The sequence below is a fragment of the Oncorhynchus kisutch genome, linkage group LG11, assembly GCF_002021735.2.
Source record: "Oncorhynchus kisutch isolate 150728-3 linkage group LG11, Okis_V2, whole genome shotgun sequence".
In the NCBI taxonomy this organism is placed as follows: Eukaryota; Metazoa; Chordata; class Actinopteri; order Salmoniformes; family Salmonidae; genus Oncorhynchus; species Oncorhynchus kisutch.
Genome location: NC_034184.2, coordinates 42,970,459 through 42,977,231, shown reverse-complemented (window position 1 = coordinate 42,977,231; position 6,773 = coordinate 42,970,459).

The window sequence follows — 6,773 nt, the reverse complement described above, 5'->3', positions numbered from 1 at the left end:
AAATGTAATAACTCATGAAATGTGTGATGGTGAAGTAAGTAGCCGTGCACAACCCATAACAGCAGCCTATCTCCTGCAGCATGAGGCACTAGTCTATCACAGGGCCTTACCCCCAATTTGAGTGCCAAGCAGAGACACATTTTTATAGTCTTTGGTAAGATTCAGTCAAGGTTCAAACTCCCAACCTTTCAGTCTCAGGTTAGTCACTTTCACCACAAGGCCACTGAATTGGTGTGACCACCAGCCATATTTTCTCTGCTGCTTACTCATTGTGACGTGTTCTTGGAAAATCTTGTAGTGGCTTCCAACAATGTCCCAGCATTCTGATATAGGCCAATTCCTGACACTGTAAAGAGAGGGTTTCTATGTGATTCCAATGTTTCCAAGAAATGGCTTGAGATATAATTTCATGATTAAAAAAAAAAAACTTTATTTTCACATAAAGTCCAGGTATGTCACACAGTTCATTTGATGTTGAATGATAAAGGGTGAAATTAGGTGATAAATCCACCAATGAAATAGTGAAAACTGTATCTTAAAGCTGGAATCCTGAATGTTGAAACTGCTACTATCCGTTTGGGGTATTACTAGAGGCGTTCTATGTCCGTAGGGGGCACAGGGGCACGTGCCACCTCAGGTTTGTTGTTTAAAATAATATATAAAATATATATATATATCGATGTGCAAAACTGATAGAGACATACCCCAAGCGACTTACAGCTGTAATCGCAGCAAAAGGTGGCGCTACAAAGTATTAACTTAAGGGGGCTGAACAATTTTGCACGCCCAATTTTTCAGTTTTTGATTTGTTAAAAAAGTTTGAAATATCCAATAAATGTCGTTCCACTTCATGATTGTGTCCCACTTGTTGTTGATTCTTCACAAAAAAGTTTTATATCGTTATGTTTGAAGCCTGAAATGTGGCAAAAGGTCGCAAAGTTCAAGGGGGCCGAATACTTTCGCAAGGCACTGTATATATATTATTATATATATATATTATATATATTTTTTTTAATACTACTAGCCACCTAGCACTTTGATGAAGCTGGCTTTAAATAGCCCAGATAGGTTCTCAATCTTCCAACCTCATAACTAGCTACCAACCTACTGGGAAAAACTGGTTGAATCAACATTGTTTCCACATCATTTCAACAACAACAAATTCTATGTGATGATGTGGAAAACTGACTGGATTGGAAAAAGTAATCAACATAAGGGAATTTTTTATTTTTTTCCCAACAAACTCTTAACCTAAATACAATTAAAAGCTGAAATTGTTTGTTGGTTTCATGTTGAGTTCACGTTAGATGGCAGGTGTTTGAAAAATGTTTGATTCTCCAACTTCTAGTTTCTCATTTCTAGTTGGAGAATTTTGAATTTTTCAAAAACCTGAAACAGCTTTTTCCTGCTATCTAGAGCCATAATCATTATGCTTAATTCTATGTAAACTAAATATGCTTCTCTGCTAAAATCTGGGTAAAAGATTGAAAGGAATGTGAGTCTTATATAGTACATTTAGTTATTGCTTGCTTTTCTAGCTACTATAGCTTGATTGATAGCCTGAAATGGCTTCTTCCCATTGGGCACTCTGTGCCCCCTCAGATTTTCGGGGTGCATGACGCCACTGGATATTACAATAACAAAGAAGTTACTGCAAACAACTTTTATTTAACTAGGCAAGTCAGTTAAGAACAAATTCTTATTTACAATGACGATCTACCTGGGAACAGTGGGTTAACTGCCTTTTTCATGGGCAGAAATGACAGATCTTTATCTTGTCACCTCAGGGATTCAATCCAGCAAACCTTTGGTTACTGGCCCAACAGTCTAACCACCAGGCTACCTGTCGCCCAGTTCAACTGAGGTGCAATCTTAAATTAACCCATTAAATGCCAGTTTATAATAGCAACAATAATATGGATTTCCATACATATAAACGGTTTAAATACATTTCTCTAGCAATAATAAATCAACAGAAATAACTTTAACACATTTTTTTCTATAGAAAATAGAAAATAGTTCTAACAAGTGAGCCGTGGACCTTTAACCCATAGTTTCATAACAATAACACTAGTTTCTCCCTCTCATTCAGCAATGTACAATAAACACTCAATATTGTAGCTTTCACATTTGTCACTTTTAGTATAGTGCTCTTCAGCACCCTCAATCCCACTGCCCTACCAAAATGTGGGGTCAGAAACCCTGTCACCAGCAGGTGGCGCACTAAGTATGGTGCTTCAGGGGTCAGGGAGAGTACACGTGTGGAGAAAGGGTAGGTGAGAGGGCACAGAGAGAGGTAGAGAGGCAGATGAAGGGAGAGAAGAATGTGGGGGAAATCATAAATACTGTAATTAATGCCTGTTTATATTTTCTCCTGCAGATCTCTTGGATGAAGTCATGGAAAAGGCTTTGTTTATGGGTAAGTTTTGGCCTGAAAGAATTATACATTTGTAGAATCCCACTTAGCACAGAAACGTTGAAAAGACTGGTTGATTCCAACCACTCTGTGCCCAGAGTGATGTTTCATTGATTATATTGCTGAAGTTGTATGATAAATCCACAGAGTATTATACTATATATTGGTGGTGTGATCTAGTTTCATAAACATAGTTCAGTTTAGTATGCACAACACCAGATCCCCTCTCTCGCGTACATAATCTTTGTTTTCCCAGTGGGCCCTTTCATCATTTTATGAATTATGCAAATAACCATTTAAGACAATCCACCATAATTTACTCTCAAAAAACATTTAGCCAAAGTTGTTCTTCTCCTTCCCATTCAATGCAAGAAAATCTCCTTTGCAAGTGTAATAGCATTAAGGTATTCACAGCAATCATTGCTTTATGCTATTAATTATTGAAATAAGGAGTCCCGGGGTTCTTCATTAATGTTTGTCAAGACATCCTAATCATTTCTGCACATAATTATTAATGAGTGGGATGCCTGTGGTTGAAAGCACTCCAACTTCACCATGCTGGATCAATTTACTGCCCTAGGGGCTTCTACAATATTGTTATGGAGGTTGAAGAGGGAAGGGGCATTTTAATCCATATAAAATGTGTTTTGACTCTATGAGTAGTAGGTTCCAGATGAATCAGAAATGGAGTCATTGCTGAAAAGAAGTCATTCCTGAGGACTCCGAGCAAGTGATGATCTGAGAAATGAGGAACGCTTTGTCCCTGGCCCCTGGATGTGTCCTCAGTCCCAGGCCCTTGTGCACTGTGAAGTGGAGTGAGGCGCTGTGCTCTCCCTCTCCGTGCTTCAGGTCTTTGTCCACTGTCCTTGGCAGCCCTGCAAATGGCCCCAGTCCTCTCTGTGTCATTCAAGGGGGAAAGAATAAGATATTGCCTTTATTAAGCAGGCCTTGTTTTAGGAAGCCGGGCCTTGAGCATGGGGCAGAGATGCTGGGACGAGAGGGGCGGGTGGTGGTTGATGGGTCTCCCTCTGTTTTACTGTTGGTTACCGTGGAGATTCATATTCAAATGAACCGGGGCTAAAGAGAAAGTAGACTCAATCAAATCGGTGCTCAGGAGTGAAACCCCTTTGCAGCATTTTGGCTAGCTGCAGTGCAAAGCTTTTCGTGGGGGTGTAGGTAGTGAGGGGCACCCTTGTCTTGAGGAGAGAGCTGGTAGGCTTTGGCACTTGCCAAAAAAAAGCTAGAATTATTGACTAGAGATGGCTGGTTCACCGGTAGTGCAAGTCCAGTCAGTGCTTTGCCGATAACCATGACAGCTTTATTGGATCCAGACCAACCTCAGGAGCCTGGAGAAGTGACAGACACTGATTCATGTTGGTTTTATGTAGCACAATACCCATTAAATCCCTCCCCAGCATTAATGAGGCAAGGGTATAGCGGTGACATTGAAGGAATGTCCATAGATTATCTCAACAGTGTGTCACAGATATATGAGAAGCAGATCATGACACCGAAGCACACAACCTGTTCTGTCAGTGTGTGTGTGTGTGGTGTGCAGCACCTTGAAGTCATGCGATTTCTTTCGCCCTTGTGACCGCTCTCCTGTGTAATGCCTGCTTCTGACAAGGGGTCAGGTTACCTCGTATCCTTCAGAAGTCCAAATCACCCTACTTCCTCTGACAGAGAGTCAATACAAGCCACAGTAATTTCCTCGGGAGAACATGAGAGTACTAGGCAGGAGGCTGGAGGCAGCTACCGTGCAAATCCACATGTTCATTCTTAGAAAGAGGTCTGGAGGGTCAAATCTGTCCGCAGTTACAAATCATGCCAGTCCACTGAGAAATTTCCATAACACCCTGCTTCCAAATCTGAGGAAACAAGGCAGTGTGTAAAATTTTCTCGAAGTCTTCCTTTTTCATTTTTTTATTGTGTGGGTTGTGGTGGGCTACTGTATGACGGTGGAACACATTGGAAGGGACCAATGAGATGAGCTGTCTGCCTCTTGGTTTCTTTTCTCCTTGCGACTCTCATTTCAGATACCAATAGGATGAACATTTTAAGCAGCAGCTTGAGTGAGCAACACTAAGCCCCCTCCAAAATAACGATAAGTGAAGACAAAAGCAAACGCTTCAGAGAAAACATTGATCCAGTGTTGGTACACTACAATCCCCCCCCCCCCCCCCCCCCAAGAAAATAGGCAAATAGTGTCTACTTGAAGCTGGAAAAACAAAACACTATCGGCAGCTGAAAATAGTACTCATAGCTAGTAATAACAGTAATAGTTACAGGAATGGCTGTAGTCATAGTGCTGGAAAAGGAATAGCGGCAGCCCTTTATAAACAAGGGATGTGCTTTAAGCTTGGCATTCCTTAGGGTTCCCATCAAACGTAGAGGTGTGTGTGTGTGTGTGTGTGTGTGTGTGTGTGTGTGTGTGTGTGTGTGTGTGTGTGTGTGTGTGTGTGTGTGTGTGTGTGTGTGTGTGTGTGTGTGTTTCAGTAATACAACTGTCAATAGCTATACAAGGGACAATAATGGAAGCTGTGACCCCCCGGAACCCCCTTGCTCTCACAGGCTTTGTGCTTACTTAGGGTCAGTGTCGGTCAGCCGCTGGCTCCTCGGTGGGCTCCTCTTTGAAAAGGTCCAGCACAAGAAGAGAAAGGAAACTCTATTTTTAATGAAGTTGTTTTTGTGATACGCAAGCTGCTTCCTCCAGTTGATGGACCTCGTTTGTCCCAAAGAAGACTCACAGCCACAGATCCAGAGATGGTTTTGGTGAAGGTGGTGGGGAGATGCTGTGAATGGCTGCCAGTAGTCACAGTAGGCTATTGTCCTAACAGGAGGTCTCTCACTCGTCTCTACAACATACCTGGACTGAGATCGGTTAAAAAGGCACTCACGTCACATTATTCCTCAGTACGTAGTCTCAGCGCCATGTAGATAAGATATGGTGAGATATTGTGAAGGCTGCAGAGTAAAACTGCTCTCTCCCTTGTTTGCACAAGTGATCACACATTCCCCAATCAACACCGGGCATGTTTGATCCGTAACCTTTGTGTTTGGTCCAGAGAGATGGTTAGGATCTGATCCTAGATCAGCCAGACCATCCTAGGTGGATGACGCTACACTGATAGGAACGACGATGACGATTATGAAGACCTACGTCATCGACTCCGGGCAGTTGTGGCACAACCAAATGGAGCGACATTCCATAAGAGATGTCACAATACTATAAGGTTGCAGTATCTTCTGTGGACATTAAGCATCAAATCAAGCTTTATTCACACAACGCATTTAAGACATGGAATGCAACGCAATGTGCTTCACACACCAGAAACTATGAAATATTTACTACACAACAAATATAAGAGGATAAAAAAAACAAAATAATAATACCGAATGACTAAAAAGCACCCTAAGGAAAAGCAAAGCTAAAAATGTATGTTTAAAATCTCTTTTAAATATGTCCACAGTATCAGCCCTCATCAGGTTCTCTGGCTATTCCAGAGGCTGGGGGCATAATAACCAAAGGCTGCCACTGCGTGCCTCTTGGTCCTAGGCTTTGGCATAAGTTATAAGGCCAGTGCCAAAGGTCCTGAGGAACCTACTGGGTATATAACTTGCACAATTGATTTAAAAACCAATAGATGAATCATCATAAAATTATTCTTTTTAAATGTAACGGTGTAATATGTGTTCTGCATCTGATCTTGGTCAATACCCATGGTGCAGCATTCTGTATGTTTTGCAGTTGACCAATGGCTTTTCCAGACAGGAGAGCATTACAGTAGTCAAACCTGCTTGTAGTAAAAGCATAGTTGAGTCTCTCTGTATCAGTCTGAGAGAGAAACAGCCTCACTGGAGGAAGATGTGAGCCATCCAATTATTTAAATCACTAATACAGTTTAATGATTGATGCGCGGAGCTAAAATCCTCTGGTAACACAGAAATGTAAAGTTGTGTATCGTCTGCATGATGCAGATTACTATCATGATGGAGATTACTATTGTCAAATGTCTCATTTACATAAAAGGGCTACAGACAGCTGTTTCATACATCCCGCCGCATGTGAAATTCCCTGACACTATATGTTTTTGAATGTGTTGAATTTGTGTTTGTATCCTCGTTAAATAGGGAACCTTCAGTGAGATGAAAGTGAAAATGTAAAGATCCACAGCGGTATCATTGGCGAGGTGAGATTTTGAAAACGGCTCACCAGATAGCAAGTGAGGATTTGTTGTCTATCCCTTAAAACAACAAGAAAACACATCAAAAGAACGTGAAAAAAACACATGGTTTTCAGAGACGTGTGAAAACATATGAACAAAACATTTTGTGTGTATATATATATATATATATA